This window comes from Asparagus officinalis, chromosome 1 (assembly GCF_001876935.1).
Source record: "Asparagus officinalis chromosome 1, Aspof.V1, whole genome shotgun sequence".
Taxonomy (NCBI): domain Eukaryota; kingdom Viridiplantae; phylum Streptophyta; class Magnoliopsida; order Asparagales; family Asparagaceae; genus Asparagus; species Asparagus officinalis.
Window position 1 is genome coordinate 8,155,973 of NC_033794.1, and position 17,725 is coordinate 8,173,697.

Here is a 17,725-nt window from a genome sequence, read left to right on the forward strand (position 1 = left end):
GGGTGGAAAACTCAGAAAACCCCTCCACGTCAGATTTTTAGCTCTCCACGTCAGTTTTTTTGTTTCCGTCCATTTCTTTGTGCCGCTTTGGTTCGCTCGGATGGAAGAGAGAAAACTCTGCTAAAATCGCCACCAACTAAGATTTTTTTTCCTCTCCGGTTTCCTTCCCCAACCAAGTAAAATTGATGAAAACTCTACCACGTCAGATTTTTTTCCTTCTCTGCTTTGTTTACAAAAGTTTCCCTTTTTTTCTATGCGAACCAAACACAAGAAAAATAAATACATTGGTTTCCCACCATTTTTTATGTGCGAACCAAAGCAAAACAATCTATTTCTTAAAAAAGTTTGGAAAACTCAAAACTTGTGTTTTCTTTACATGGAATTGCATTTCCCTATATCAAGGAAACGAACCAAACAGCCCCTAAATTTCAAGAAATGAAGTGCCATGTAGGATGCCACATCATAATTTTAAGAAATGTGTTTTCACAACAAAAACCTCTGAAAACACTAAGAAATATCACTTCTTTGAATTATTAATTAGTAAAAGCACTGTTGGAATAGTGAAGAAGAATAAAACATAATATTTAATACCCTGGTTTCTCATTTTCATTTTTCTTGTTCTCAAACAAACATAAGAAATAGAAATCAAGGCACTGTTACTATGGAGGCTTTTTTGTCTGTTTGTGTGACTTGGCAATGAAATGTGGAGTTTTCTTTGCGAAATAAACAAAAAAAAACTAGGAAAACTCTTGAAATGTGCCGAAATCATTTCAAGAGGGAGTTATCCATTTCCTTTTTTTTTTTTTGGAAATAACCAAACAGGCCTTAAACAGAAAAAGGGGAAAAAATTGCTACCTCTGATGTCAGGTCCCTCGAGCAATGATTCTGGTGCACGTGGCCAAATCACCTTAAGCGAATTCTTTTCCATTTTATATGCGATAATAACTAACTTTCTATGTATCATTTCTCATACGTCTTGCTTGATATGGAGGAATGGAGTCAAATGAGTATGAAATGAAGTTAGGAATAGAATAGAATTGATATGAGAATGGAATGCTTGTTCCTATTTTTATGTTTGAGTACGAATAGAGAATTATGTGGGAATATATATAATGACATATCCAGAATTTATTTTGCTATTTGTACTCTCACTTAAGAAAGAACATCAATTCATTGATAACTCACTGGGAATAGCAATTCTCATATTAAGTGGGAAATAATAAGAAATGAGAATAACATTTCTAGCATAAAAAAACACATCATGTTTGGTAAGCATAAATGAGAAGTTAGAATTACATTCCATTCTCACTCATTCCCGCATACCAAACGAGGCGTAATTGTATACGCACGTAAGTTACGGCATCTTCATTTATTCCATATTTTTTTTGTGTTCGTTTATTGTTCAATGTTATGTTTATTGTTCGTTTATTGTTTCATCTACTTTTTACTTATATACCCCCTACTTATAATTGGTCTCAAGAAAACACTGTAAAGTTTATTTTAACTTGCACTTGTATACTCTCACTTGATTTTGGTATCAATTATATAATATACACCCTAAAGTTATTAAAACTTGCACTTATATACCCTAAAGTTTTTAGAACTTGCGCTAAATACCCTCAAGCTTGTCATAACTGAGAATATTTATGTGTAAGTTTTAAAAACTTTAGGGTATTTAAGTGCTAGTTGTAAAAACTTTAGGGGTATTTAAGGCTAGAAAAAAAAGGTTAAGGTATTTCTTTGCTATTAAATACAAGTTGAATTATATAAGTGAGAAGTAGGTGAAACAATAGGGTATATAAATGCTACTTAGCCTTAAAAGGCACATACAACCCTAACCCAAAGCGGACGCCCAAAATCAAACCCAACCTCGGCCTCGGATAAGATCAACGATAAACCCAGGCGCACAGCCTTACAGGCTCTTGAGGTGCCGCTTGTTTCAGGTTTCAAACCTGTGGTCTTCTGATAACAAACCGTTTCAATTTTTGGCTGAATCCTCGCCTCACAACGTCAGCGTATTTTTAAAGTCTTGGGCCCATCTTCACTAATTCAGTGGGCGGTCTGTTAGGAATTTTAATGCCTAAATCCCTAATTGCAACAGAAACGCAGAATAGAAAAGTACACCAAGATTTAACGAGGTTCGGCAACTGCCTACGTCCTCGGGAGCCACACAGATAATTTCTTATTAATTAAACAAGAAATTACAATTTAGGAGCGTATCTCAAAACTGAGATTTCTCAAATAAACACTGTAGCTACAGTGTTAATAATCAAAGGGTATGAACCCTTTCAATTTCTCTCACTTGAGAATAAATAACCCCACAATTAAAACCCCTCTTTAATACCCCTTTCTCTCTCTTCTTTAATCCCCTATCTCTCTCTTTTCTTGAATCCCTCCTTTTAATCTCCCCTCAAAATCCCTAAGTTCTGAGCGCTGGAGAAAAAAGGAACGAAGATGAAAGGAGAAAATCGCCGCCAGAGAAATCGGAGGAAAGGGGGGGAAGTCAGCCACAGAAACCCTAGGGATGGGGTTTCTTTTATAAGCGGAGGGAAGAGCTGGCGACAGCCTGTCGCCAGCGGACAAGCTTGACGCAAAGGTGGGGTTAACGCAGAGGTCGCTCGACGCCAGCTTCGCACGAACGCAGAGGTCGAAAGGGGGAGGCGAACGCAGAGCTCGAGCCGCCAAAACGCCAAGATCAGGTCAGCGTTCGCCTGGGGTTTCTCCGTCGACTTCGCCTGAAGTTCGTCGCCCACGCACGCCTGCAACATCCATGAGCTCGCCGGAGCTCTTCGTCGCCGGAGGTGAGTTTGATCTACACCTTCTTCAACACGGTCAACACAAAGATCTCATGATCACCTGTTATATATATTGATCTCCATCAATATCTCCATCCAGATCAAATTTGAGAAAAAAAAAATTCAGATAGCAAAAGAAATGGAGGCGACGGTAGCTATGGAGAGCTTCATTGGAAAAATGGGTCGGAGTCTGTATGCTCTGTTTTGTTTGGGTTTGTTGCTCATTGCTGCTGCTGTTGTTCCCCGTAATCATCCTGGTGAGCATAGTAATTGAGATATAATTTATATTGCTTGTCTACATAATTCTCATTGTTATTGTGGAATAATGCAGAGCAATCAAGCACTAGTGAAGCCAAGGAGAGGACGAGGAGGAGGCTGGCTGCTCTACAAGCTGCAGATTTCTAAAACCGTTTTCTTCACCTCCCCCTTGAGAATTTGTCTTTAAATATGAATGAATCCCGAGAATGAGAGATGTTGGTAATTTTTCATATGAGTCGCGTCGAACCGGATGGATTTGGTTGATGAAATGAATGGAACTGTTGGTTCCCATCATGTACCTAAGTAGCTCGATTTAGAGCACCAAAGGCGAAGAATGCAAACTTAAAAGAAATAAAATGTTAGTCGTGATCGCGCATAAATGAAGGAGTGGGAGTTTGGTATCTTCTATAAACTTTCATGATATTTTGCACTGGAGAAACGCAAGTGTGGGTCCTTTATCATGAGCTGCTATAAAAAGTTGTTTCTGGTGAGGGTGCTATAAAAAAATTATTTGAGTATCTGTAGACCCAAAGAATATTAAAACTGAGATTGGAAGTACTTGTCCTTGCTAAAGCAAGGAACACCACGCAAATAACCGACTCTGCTTGAATATCCCCATACATTCACTCAATACAATCGAGCTATCGATCAATGACAAACACTAATGAGGACAAAAAGAAAATTAACCGAAAATTTTCGAAGTCTTATATCCTGCGTCACCCAGTTAAATTGGTCTATACTAAGCAAACCATTGCAACTTTGTCCACCACAAGAACTCAAAAGAACAGGGGAGGAAGCATATAGACCAAACTGTTGTGCATTGCATTACTCTGTAAGTAAAACTATCACCTTTCTTATCTATCCATCCACACTTCTAAAAAATAATATGCCCACCATGCTCAATCCCAACGTCCTTTCTACCTTTGCCCTTTTTACATTCCTATGTAGTAAACAGCACGCACGGGTCAGAAAACATAATGGAAAAAATAACCAAAAAAAAAAAAAGAAACAACAAAATACATAGGGTTAATTGCATATAGACCCCCTGTAGTATTGAACTTACAAACCCTGTAGTTTAATTGCTGCAGATAGACCCCGAGCTGTTGTTATTATTATAATTTCGACTCTTTCAATGTCTGCCAACGACCAAGGGCAAAAGGGTCAAAAAAAATTAAGCTTTGGGTGTATCTGCGACAACAAAACTACAAGCGCAATAGCTGCAAAACAACAATACTACAGGGGATCTATGTGCAATTAACCCAAAAACATAACATCACTAGTTTTCACCTCCTGAATACATCAGAAAACCTCTACTACATCCATGTTACACCCTGCGGACTGCTTCTTGCTCGCTAATGAAACCGCCATAGCCAGCATCATTTGCTCTTCAAAACTCTCTGGAAGAAGATGACCAGCACCCATATTGCCACCCTCAACAAGTGAAAGTGAAGGGCCCAGTGGGTCGACCGTGACATCTGAGCTGGCGTAACTGGTGCTCACCTGCGCCACCTCAGAACCGTAACCCTCTTCTCCATGTACCGCTCTCCCATTGTCAGGTGAAACCTCGATCCATCTCTCTGAAGGGTAATTGTTTACTGCGTGCTCTTCTCTTGAAGTTAGAGTACCTGATTGCTGTTGCAACGTGCGGTTAAATACTGGAACGATGTTCTGAGTTGTACTGGATAAGTCTCGTTCAGCAAGGGCAGCGTAAGTGCATGCAATACCACCAGAAGGAGAAGCTTCTATCGGGTAAGTAAGTTCGGTGCTACCGAAACCTGGATGTCTCGGAACTCTGCCCTCCTGCCATAGAAAAGGTTCAGTCAATAAAAATAAAGATGTGCTCAAACGAAACATTTGAGTTAAGATGAACTTTTTCTATGCAAGTTAGGATGAGTGTTATTGTTTTTGGTCAGAAAATTAAGGATGGGCCTATAGTAACTGTCACACTACAAGAGTGACACATAATAACCTCACACATACTCAGGCTCTTTATTTAATTAACAAACTTTTTATAAGTATCACCTGAATTGATAACCAGATAGCTTCCATGACCATAACATCATCGAGTTCCAGATCAAAGCGATCATCCCTGCATGTCATTGGAAAATTTTTGTTAGAAATCACCTAGGCTAGATGAACACAGTTCAATGTATGGATGGGCATGAAGCAAATTGGAGGAGAGAAGTGAAACATCCACAATTGATATTAAAATAACTTTAGGACAACCATGCATCATTTCTCAGCAACAAAAGATGAGCAGCCAGATATACAACAAAGATGCAAAAACAAGCACTAAAAGCTCTTTGGTTAAAGTGGTAAATGAATGAAAGAACTCTGGCCCTCCGGGCATCACAGAAACAGTGATGCATGCTGCTGCGAAAATGACGCAGGGCACAGTCAGCAAATGGAATAAATATCTAACATGAATTAAAGCAAAAGCATTAAAACATGAAAAAACTTTTGAAAACAAATTTCACAGATAGAGGAAAGAAGATGCACTCCTATTGATACTAGATCTGTATACAAGGCTATATACAATAAGATAATGTAAGATGTGATGAGTTTAGACAGACAGCAACAAAAGATATAATCAATTCCATGCAAAGTAAATCGATTGAAGCTGACGCAATCTTGAATATATGAACATCTAACAGAACAAACTAACTAACCACATGAAAACGCAAATACATGCTGGTTATTGATTAATGACTCAAATAGATCAAATAGAATAAACCTTTAATGTGTAAGATGCATAGCACTGAAAGTATCATGAAGCATGAACAAGTAAAAAATTCTTACGCAACAAATTCTTATGGAAATTATGGAATATGATTTACATAATTCAAGATCCAAAGCAGAGTTATACGACACACGACAATAGCAACAGAATTAAAGCCTTCAAAAGTATCTGAGTCGCCACAAGAATCCTTCTTATCTGTTCAGCTCAATTAAAAGCCAGTTGTCTGTTAAGCTTGAATCACTACTACAAAAGAGGAGTGCATCCCAAATGTAAACTAGAAAAAATACTTTAGATCGGCAGATGAACATAAACTAACTGGAAAGAAGGAAACCACATCACCATTCACCTATTTTGCCTTAAATGTGAAGGCCTGCTTGCTGGGACTGTAAATGAGTCTTCAGAAGAAACAATCTCATTCCCTTGTGTCAAGTATCTACAAGACGACACTGTGAAGAGAAATACATAACATGAGTCCTTATGGCTAGATTAAAAAGTTTACTTAATTAATAAGGAAGGTAAACAGCCCCAAAACAGCTGCAGTAATCAACCTAAACTATTTGCCGTGTCTAGATATTCAAGTTCTCCTGCATTTATTATTCTGCTGGATGAACTCAAATCTCGTCTTCTTTGCATTCTTTCTTCGGCATCCTGAAGTTCTTGTTGCCTCATCCTTATTTGTGCTTCAATAACTTTCTGCTCTTCCTGCAGATGGGTAGAAATCACGTGAAAAAGAGCAAGTGTTACCCATGTATAGAGTCAATACATTGTTCCATAGCAAAAGCATAAGAAAACAAGCGGAACTCTTTTTAGGGGGAAAAAGCATGAGATCCTGATCCATATTCAACAAAAACATGTGCAATAATGGTACAGCACATCTTGTTCTTGAGAAAATTGAAGGGCATTAGAAATGTACCACTTGTGCAATCCCCTTTTCTTCCTTTGTCCTCACACCACGATACTCGACAGCGTAGTTTGATGTTTTGCAAAAGGGACATCTTACAATGTTAAGTAACAAACTTACTATTCTATTAATAACAGTACCATCACTATCCAAAAGAACAAACTGTAATTTAGCTTCTACAGAATAGAACTGGTAAAAAAGGATACTGTGTGGGCTGAGTCGAGTGAGGTGGCTTCATCTGCAGAAAACATTCTGGAAAGAAGAATTGCATCAAAGTTGAATCAAACTTGTAGGCGGTAAATGAACTAAGACATGGCAAAAACGTCCACACCAACTTTGGCTTTTCATTTAAATGGAGAAAAACTCATACCTGTACATATTCCTTTCATGCAACATCTTGACCGGTTCAAGCTTGGATAGTACTGGAAGAAAAAAATAGACAAAACAAATTAGAATTCAAGAGTGCAGTTACCCAGCAGAAACTAATTCCATCCTTCCAAAGTATGTAGAAAACAGAACGAGACTAATTTCAATTAGTATGATAATGCAAATATATTCCTTCCAAAGTATGTAGAAAACAGAACGAGACTAATTTCAATTAGTATGATAATGCAAATATATATATAGGAAATTGCACGGTATCACACTTTAATCGAGACTAATTTCAATTAGTATGATAATGCAAATATATATATAGGAAATTGCACGGTATCACACTTTAATCAAGTTCTTCGTAAGATAGGCTAGAATGAAATAGCTGATATGCGAAAAAATTTAGAAAATGACGATCAACTTGGCAACAAATCAACATATGCAACCTCATGATGGTAAAGCAAAACCCAAAGGACTTTACTAACTTCAGATTTCATATTATCCGCAGTACTAATATTAATGAGCAGAGCAGTACTAATGCTCTGCTCAAGCCTGCACTAACATAGTTGAAGGACCAAAATGACTCCAGATGGATAAATAAAAATAAAACAATATAAGTCCAAAATAAATTGAGTGCAATTACTAGCTACAACCTCATGAAACTATACCATCTTCAAATTCCTGCAAAGCTAAGAACATTCATTATTTGACGTGATCCCACTTCGACCTAGTCAGCAAACATACTGTAAATTACGCATGAGATGAAAACAAAAACAAAACAAAAATATAAAAGTAAGAGAACCAAACTAGATAGAGTGCAATTCCCAACAAAAATTAATCCATTTGTCCAAGCTAGTAACGGACTGATCACTGCGACAACGCCACCGAACTACAGAACATGGATCAAATCACAGTGTATGGTAGGTTTTAACCGCTCTGATGAAGATACTTAACTCAAAATGAAGCCAAAATACTTGCATAAAACCAATAATGCTATTATTCTACAAGCATTTTCTAATTAATTCAACACTCGCATGTGACTCGCCTCCTCAACAGTATCTACACGTCTTAACCATTAAATAATCAAAGCTAACATTTTAACTAAATCTCCCACTTCGGGGGAAAAAAACCAAGTACAAAACATCACCATTTCAACTAAAACAAACAATTCCTACTAAAATCGAAACAGAACAACTATAAAAAAAATCTCAATACCAGAAAACAAATGGGACACTCCTCGAGATCGAAACCGCAATCATCATCCCCAGGATAACAAGGCGCCAGCTTCGAATCAAGAATCAGCTTCCTCAGCTTCCTATGATCGATGTCTCGATGCTGATACAAACCCTGCGGCCTCGTATACTTCTCATCAACAACTTGCCTCCTCCTCCCGATCTTGTTCCCCATTCCCAAAACCCTAACCCTAATCGATCGGTTGCAGCGTTCGCATCCTCGGAACCCTAGATTCGAGCCCGACAGGATCGGGAGAAAGAGGTCAAGATGAGAGATTCACCGAAGTTTCGCTTCAGATTTTGGGAGAGGATTCCTTACTCTTTTCTTTTATTTTAGTTTTTTTTAAGGGGGTTGTGGTTAATAAATTGCGGGTGAGGGGTTTAGATGTAAAGTGGTTGTGGTAGGATATTCTTCGGTCGCGTGACGTTATTGTTTCGTCTATCCGCGAGGGGACCGCTTTAGAGCTTTTTAATTGTCATTTACGATGAAGACATTGTCTTTAGAAGAATATATAGCAAGATATTTGGGGTCTTGACGTGATAAGTGTAAGGTCGGTTGACATGTACTGTGAAATCTGCATGATAACATTTAAAGCAGCGGACTTTTGAATATGTTAAGTGTTAAGTTTGTCGGGATTAATGATATTTAGAACAGGATGTTTAGTTGAGAAGTTGGCCTTGAGAGGGATCGTCATTGTTTCTGTGATGATCAAGCGATCCAGCAACTTGTGCTAAAAAAGAGAGTGCTCTCGAATGCTCAACTCATTGGCTCGTATACGCTAGATGTCAAATTCCAACACCCATGAGGCAGTGCAAAAAGGGGAAGAATAAAGGAAGATACTTCTGGGGATGTGCAAATTTCCCAAATAGGCAATGCAAGTTTTTTGCTTGGGCTCACCAAGAGAATGCAATGTCCAGTAAGATTATTCCATTTTGCCCAGAAGTCCCCGTTGAAGATGAGATAGCGACCAAAACAAAGCAACTGAAGAAAGCACTGAAGCAATCGAACCGTGAAGTCGAAAAATGGAAACTTTGCTCATTCTTCCTATGTTGTTTTTGTATGGTACTAATTTTCTTCAACATTGTGATCTGTAAGATGAAAATCAACTGAAGAAACTTCAGTTTGTTATGCTTTTGCTGTAAGTGGTTAAATATTATGTGTCAACTTTCACTAAAAGTAGTCAATTTTAGTGACATTTATGTTAATTTCCCAACTGAAAGGGGTGATGTATCAGAGTTATACGTTTACTTCTACTAAAAGTGGTTAATTGTTAGACTTTTACGTTATCGTTTACTGAAAGTGATTATTTATCTCAGTTATACTTTTCTGAAAGTGGTTATGTTCTCGAGTTATATGTTAACTTTTACTGAAAGTGGTTAACTATCAGAATTATACGTTAACTTTTAGTGAAAGTGGGTTTTTTACCAATTTTTTGGCAAATTTGTTTACTTTCAGCGTAATACGTTATCTGTTTGTTTTACTACATGTCATCTTTTCTTATATTATGTTAACCCTTAGGAGGAATATGTAAATCAATGTTGGTTTTTTAGTGGTTAACTATCAGAGTTATACGTTAACTTTTACTGAAAGTGGGTTTTTTTACCAATTTTTTGGCAGTTTCACAACCAGATATGTGCATCTTCTCATCCACACTATCAACCAGTTACACAAACAGTGGAATAACTGTCAAAGAGAATGATACACAGCTGCAATAATGTTAACTAAATTTAAATGCTAGTTAGTTTTGTTCCCAATTCAATCTGTTCGTACACATTACTTTTTAGGATATCATTCACCCATCCTTTTCTACCGTCTCCCCTTGATTTTTCTGTTCCCATCCTTATATTAGGAGTTCAGCTGCAAGCCTGAAACGGATGACTTCAGACTCATCAGAGTGATTAGTTACTTGAGTGGTATCTACCCCATGAATTATAGCCTTTATATATAAAGGAACGAAAAGCCCACAATCAAAGCTGCATGATATAAGATCGCAAGAGAGTTAGATATAACATGCGTAATAAAATGAAAATGTTTAGATTTAGTTAACATACTAACACATGTTTAAATGCATGAAATACTAACATTCCAGTCTGTTGCTCACAAGGGACGGCTTCATATCGGAACTTTCTCCAAATATTATTCGGATCAAAACCAGATTTCATATGGTCCATGAAAGCAATTACTTTATTTACTGGCTCAATGTATGCACTATGGCCAGCCGAGCTATAATGCTTGACAACGTCCTCATCCAACCTTACTTCAGCCACATGCCAGTGGTCATGACGCACAAGCGGGATAAGGAGTACATTCTTCCTTGCGGCAACATGCTTTTGTATGAAAGAGGTGTATAGATGTGGAAAATCTGGGGTGACTGCATAAAGACTATGCTGTATTGCCAAAAAATAATGATAAGCCAATTGTAAACATGAGATAAAAATGGTAGGAGATTGAACCTAATGCTTACGCAGAAGAATGTCGATACAACCCCATATTGGTTGCCCATGGACTCCACATCTGGCCTCTCTAGCCATGTGACGAGCCTCTAGCCATGTGAGGAGCCTATCTACAAGAGCTTCCATCACCTGTAAATTTACCATGGAGCAGATACAAATTAAATTACACAACACCCAGTCATCTCATAAAATGCGTAAGAGATTAACATATCAAACTTGCATGGTCATCGATACGGCCGCCACGTAGAAGATTAAGAAGTTCCAATGAATCGACACTACTCTTGAATGTGTTAACAATAACACGTGACCTGAAACATAACAATAAGATCCAAACCTCGTTCAACCACTTACTATAGAAAAATATGGAAATATTAACATGATTTAGCAAACGTTAGCATAAATGAGTATAAGTTAACATAAATAAGGAAACGTTAACACGTAACGATGAAAGCTAACATTTTATAGCAAACGTTAGCATAAATGGGTAATAATTAACATAAACCTGGAAATGTTAACACGTAACAATGAAAGCTAACATGTCCTAGCATACGTTATTCAGAATGACTAAACTTACTGATGGGCTTTTTGATTGCAAAACTCAGAGATCCTTCTGTTCTCATCTGGTGTGAGCTTTGATAATACGTGTTGAGGTACTCTAAAGTTGTGAACGAAGGTTCCTTTACTATCAATCAAACGTATGCTAAAATCATCAATGTTAGGAATATCCTCGTTCAGCAACTTCAAAAGAGCCTCCTCCTTCTTCTTGATTTTCCTCTTCCCCAAAAAATCCCAAGTGCATTCATCAGGCTTACAATAGAACCTGATTTTTTCCCTCTCTTCCTCCTTGTGGTGTGATATGTTAATTATCTCTTGATGAACTTCCTTCTTCTTTTCTTGAGTGAAAGGGGTGCGGACTAGTTGTGAGCGCGTCCGCCTTCTGGTACTTGGTCCCCTAGTCCCCTTTGACGCTAATCTCTTCATTCTCTTCTGATAAACTTGCACCTGTTTTCCATCCTCCATCCTTTCTTCATCCAGTTTCTCCTCAGCACATTCTCCCTCTCTGTTTTCCACCACTTTTTCTTCATCTTTCTTCTTTCCTTTTTCCTCTTCCAGACTTTCCATCCTTTCTTCATCTTTCTTCTCCTCAGCACATTCCCCCTCTCTGTTCTCCACCACTATTTCTTCATCTTTCTTCTGATGTTTTTCCTCTTCCACTTTCTCCTCTTCCTCTTCCTCTTCCTCATTCTTCTCCTGCTCTCGCTCTTCCTCTTTCTTCTCATCCACAGTCACTTCCTCTTTCTTATCCTCCTCACTCTCTACAGCTTTCTCCAAATTATCATCCTCCATCTCTTGCCATTCACCTTTCTCTAACTCCTTCTCTGCTTCCTTGCCAATATTGGTTACCTCGTCATAATCGAAGCAAATTCCATCATCACCCCTGTCCTCAGAATCAATACTCCTCCTTATTTTCTTTTGTGCAGACCCTGTATGCCCCTCTTTCTGTGACATAATCCCCTTCACATTCTTCTTCAGGTCTTCGGGGTCAATCAAGTCAGCGGTCCCTTCATAACGCTCTAATTTCTTGTTCAGCCTATGTATCTCCTTAGAGCATTCCTCCCATTGAAGGCGCTTACTACGCTTGACGCCCGACGTCAACGGTCACCATGTGACCGTTATGGCCGGGCCGACCCAGCCTTAACGACCAGATTTGATTTTTTGACCGTTTTGTCCCCAAAAAAAGTTCAAAAACAGTCATATGGTGAGGCTTTTTGGTCATTTGCCTAGGAGGTTGTCTCTATCCCGACGTCAACGGTCACCATGTGACCGTTATGGCCGGGCCGACCCAGCCTTAACGACCAGATTTGATTTTTTGACCGTTTTGTCCCCAAAAAAAGTTCAAAAACAGTCATATGGTGAGGCTTTTTGGTCATTTGCCTAGGAGGTTGTCTCTATAAATAGAAGGTTTTTTTTTCACTTCTTCTTCTCACACCAAAACTCATCTACTTCTCTCTAATATTCTCTTATACAATCTTATACACTTTTATACTCTCTAATAATCTCTTATATTTATAATCCTTTCATCAAATGACTTCTGAATCTGATTATGAAGAGCAAAACCTATCTCCTACCGATCTTGAAATGACTCCTCCTACAACAGCTACTCCTACTGATCCTACCGGTGTTAATCCCGAATCCGGTCGCGACGATTCTACACCAAGAGCTCCTAAAAAGGCCGAGGTCCGATGTGTGAAATTTTTTTGAGAAGATAGACGTCACCAATGATGAACACGATAGGATCCTCACGCAGAAGGCTAAATGTGTGTTGTGCGGCAAGATTTTCCAAGCTCATTATAAGAGCGGCACCAACCACCTCAAACGTCATATAGAAAAACACAACAAAGACCAAAATTCTCAAGGTGATATCCGACAATCTATAATTTCCCAATCCTCCTCTTCTGGTAGTCTTAGTAGTTAGAATTATGACGCTGCCCGAGCTAGGAAATGCGTCATCAGGTTTATCATTCTTAAAAACATTTCTTTTAAATTAGTAGAAGATGATGAATTTGAATATATGTTTAGAGATGTTTTTTTATCCCGTATTTACAAAATTTTCTCATCAAACCTGTCAACGTGATATTTTAAAATATTATCAGGAGGAACAAAGAAAAATAATTTCTTATTTTAAAAATTTAAACTGTAGATTTTTTTTAACTTTTGATATTTGGACATCTAGAGTACAAACTAGTTATTTGTGTATCACAGCACAATGGATTGATAAAAATTAACAAATGTTTAAAATAGTTGTTTTTTTATTGCAATTGAAGAGTCACATACTGGTATTAATGTTGCAAATTTAATAATTGAAGAACTTATGACACTAGAAATTGATCAAAGAATATTTTCTCTTTCATTAGATAATACAAATAATAACAATGTAACTGTTGATTTTATCAAAATAACTCTGTTATTACCATGTTATGGTGATCTTTTTTATATTAGATGTATCTGTCATATTTTAAATTTAATTGTTTAAAGTGCATTTACTGAAATTAAACTCATGATAGAAAAGGTTAGGACAATTGCTTATATGCATAATGCTTCTGAGTAAAGACTTAAAAGATGGAAACCATTTTATAAAAGAATAAATTATAAGCCTAGACTAATTCCAAAAGATGTTGATCATAGATGGAATTCCACCTATGTAATGTTAAGTGTGGCAATAGAATATAAAAAAATTATAAATGATTGTATAAATTATTATGCTTCTAGTTCTAGCTCTGTTAGCACTTATAGCATAACTGAAGATGAATGAACAATTATATGTAATTTAAATAAGATGTTACAAGTTTTTTATAATATTACAATGTTATTATTTGACTGTTATTATCTAACTATTACTTTAGCTACTTTACAAATTTTAAATATTCAAAAAATACCAAACATCATATGAATGATACTTTTGGAACTATAATTTTTCAAATAAAGAGCAACTTTAATAAGTATTTTAGGTATATTCCTCATATTTTTGGTTTGGAGGTTCTTGTTGATCCATGTTTGAAGGATATTGACCTTCGGAGTTTGTTACAATCATTGTATGGTGAATAGATTATAGACTTAGATAATGGATCCACCCTTACTGCTACTTCTCATCATTTAGCTATTAGAAATTATTTTCAAACATTATATGATGAGTATGTAGTTAGACATGGTGTAGCTGCACAACAGTCTGCAGTTTTGGCGTCTTCGAGCTCAAGCCGAGGTAAAAGTGTAAGTTTTGATAGGTATGCAATAGTAGCTGAGCTAACTGGTGAATCTGGACTTGGATCATCATTAGAGGTTTCTGAAATAGATGAATATTTATCTGCTTCTTTAGTTAAATATCAAGGAAATACTTTAGATATTTTACAATGGTGGAGAGTATATGGATCAGTTTCATATCCTATACTTTCCATCATGGTTCGTGACTTACTAACAGTGTAGGTTTCGACGGTAGCTTCGGAATCCGTCTTCAGCACAGCAAGACGTTTGATCGACGACCACATGACATGCTTAGATCTGTATACTGTACAAGCAGTGATGCGCTTACAAGATTGGTGGAAGTACAAGAAGCGAATGCAATGCATCGATCGGATGACTGAAATTGAAGATAAATTTAAAGAGTTGGGACTAGCATATAGATATAAAGATTAAACAATATTCATCAAATTATAATTTTTATTTCTTAGCTTTAAATTTGTAATGAATTATTTTGGAAATAGTTACAAATGATAATGATATAGGTGAGTAGGTGCCAAACTAGTTGGGATGTACTAATCCATTGTGATGTGACGAATTCCGAAATAAATTTATATTTGTAAAGGATTTATTAATTATTAATAAAGAAGTTATTTTTATCATCTTTCATTTTATAATTTTTTGTAGTTGTAATTTTTGTCATTTTAAGTTATTAATAATATTATTGTTTTTTATTAGTATTTTCTGTAATTTTTTATGTATATTTCAAAATTTAAAAAGTTTTTAAAAAATTAAAAAAAAATTAAAAAGTAAAAAATCAGGGCCATCTAGGAACCCGGCCGCTTAGGCCCAGGGCAACCGGGCTCGGGTCCGGGCACTGGTTTTGCCTGGCCTGAGCCCGGTTTTTCGGGACGGGTCGGATGTACAAGCCTAGCATTTTGAGTCTCCAATGTGTGTTATGTTTATAATATGGTATCTCATAAATTTTGATTGAAAAGAAAACATGGGCATCGGGTGTCAAACGTTGATCCTTCTATAATGGGTGAATCTTGGGCCATAGATTATCACATCCTAACATCGACTAATAGAGAACTTGGGAAACTGATAGAGAGCTTGAGAAACTATGTAATATATACTGTGTCCATTAGATAGTTTTGTTCAAAGACTGTGCCCATGTTTGAGATCGGTGCAAACCATAATATAGGGTTGTTTGGTGGCTTACAATTACAGTTATAATGTAAGTGTCACTTGCATATAACTAGAATATGGCAAAAAAGAAAAGCATAATACTGTGATTGGATTGTAGAGAGCTCTTTAACACTTTGTATGAGTCAACAAGCGTAGGCAAGAGCTTTTAGCAAAATAGACGTCTCTCATAATTTTTAGCTTGATCATTCTTTATGCGTCTTATTGTATTATGCATTTGTAAAGCAACTAATGTGCACCCCCGTGTAAAGCACGGCCCCCTATTTTTTTAAACTCTGCATTTTAAACTTGCCTTCCCCTAAGTTTCAATGCATTTAATTTAATTATTGTATGCTTAAAATTAGAAATCATATCTACCTCCTCTATACTTAAAAGAATGATCCAAATTTTAATACATTTTATTTAAAAGTCAAATCTACTCCTTTATACTTAAAGAAAGATTCAAATTTTAATATATTTTATTTAGAAGTCAAATCAACTCCTCTATACTTAAAGAAAGATTAAAATTTTAATACATTTGATTCGATTTACTGTTCATAACACAGTAAAAAACTGTAGGCTGAATAGTAACTGTAATTGTGGAGGAGCAATATTGATTCACTGTTCATGCTACATTGAATTACTATAGTGTGAACAATAGCTACATTGAATTACTATAGTGTGAACAATAGCTCCAAGTGCAGAGGATCAGATTTACTTTTACTGTTTATACTAAAGTGTTTACCGTAGTATAACTGTAGCATGAAATTTGAGGAGCAGATCGCACGTGTTTTGCCCTCGTTTTGCATAGTGTTAGCCAAATGGTCAGCTTATTAAGGGATACTCTTTATTTAGGGTCCATAAACCGTGTTGACTCAGGCTCAAATCTTCTTTTGGACTTTATGCCGTCTTGCGTGTTAACGTGTTGCTGCCTAACGATACCTTTTTCCGATTCAACATCAAGAAACACGAAGCGTCATATTTCAATCCATAATAATCACATAAATAAGAACCTAAGACTTTTTTTTAATTGGAAAAAAAATATCATTTCATGGAACATTAGTCCCTTACTTTTATGGAGTTTTGTCCATATTAGTCCCCTATCTCTTTCATATTTTGAACTAGTCCCTCACATCATTGAAATTGCTATGAAGTCCCTTAATTTTTAAGCTAATTTTCAAATTAGAATCTTTAAAATTACAATTAGGTCCCCCAAAATTTAGATTGTTTTGAATCACTTAGATCAATAGTATAATTAGTAAGTAAATGGATTATTTAAAACAATTTATGAGAATTGGTGGCTCCAATAGAAACTTCAATGATTTTGAGGGACTAATACCCCTCTTATTGCTACTTAGAGGGATTAACTTCAAATTACCGAGGGTATAATAGCAATTTCAATAGTTTAAGAGACTAATTTAAAAATAACTTAAGTTCTGATGGATCTAAGCAATTTCAATGATCTGAGGGAATTATTTCAAAATATCAAAGATCTAAGGTACTAATATCTATAAAAAAAAACCACTAAATTTATTATTATTTTGAATAATTGTTTCACCCATTGAGTTAATATACATAATACATGTACACTTGCGTTGGATATGCTCTATGTTGATACATGATTCATAATCATGTCTATTTTAAGTGGGCATATAATTCTTTTTATCTTGGGTGAAATTTGAAAGATTTTGTCAATAGTATGTAGGTGAAGAAATTATTGAGTCCGGTGAGTTAAAGGCTACCCAGGGGTTCTACCTGCTAAAATGAAACTCCATAGATACTAAGCTCAAAACAGTAATACTACTAGGGACCTGTTTGCAATTAACCCCCACACTAATGATGTATTAAATTAGGATTTTACAAGTTAATGTAAATTATGTAAAGGATCGGACCAAATAATAATTTGCTAATTTCACTGTAACTAAACTCGATTCCTACAAGCAAAAAAAAAGCTCTCTCTCTCTCCCCGCTCTCCTCTCCTCACCTTCTTCAAGGAGGGAAGCTTCAATGGACGCCGGAGCTCCGCTCTCAGATGCCGTCATGTCGGAGGCGG

The 17,725-nt window shown here is 36.5% G+C and overlaps 1 pseudogene; it reads right to left on the reverse strand.

Annotated features, from left to right (window-relative positions):
* On the reverse strand, positions 3,855-8,652 carry LOC109848235 (annotated as a pseudogene).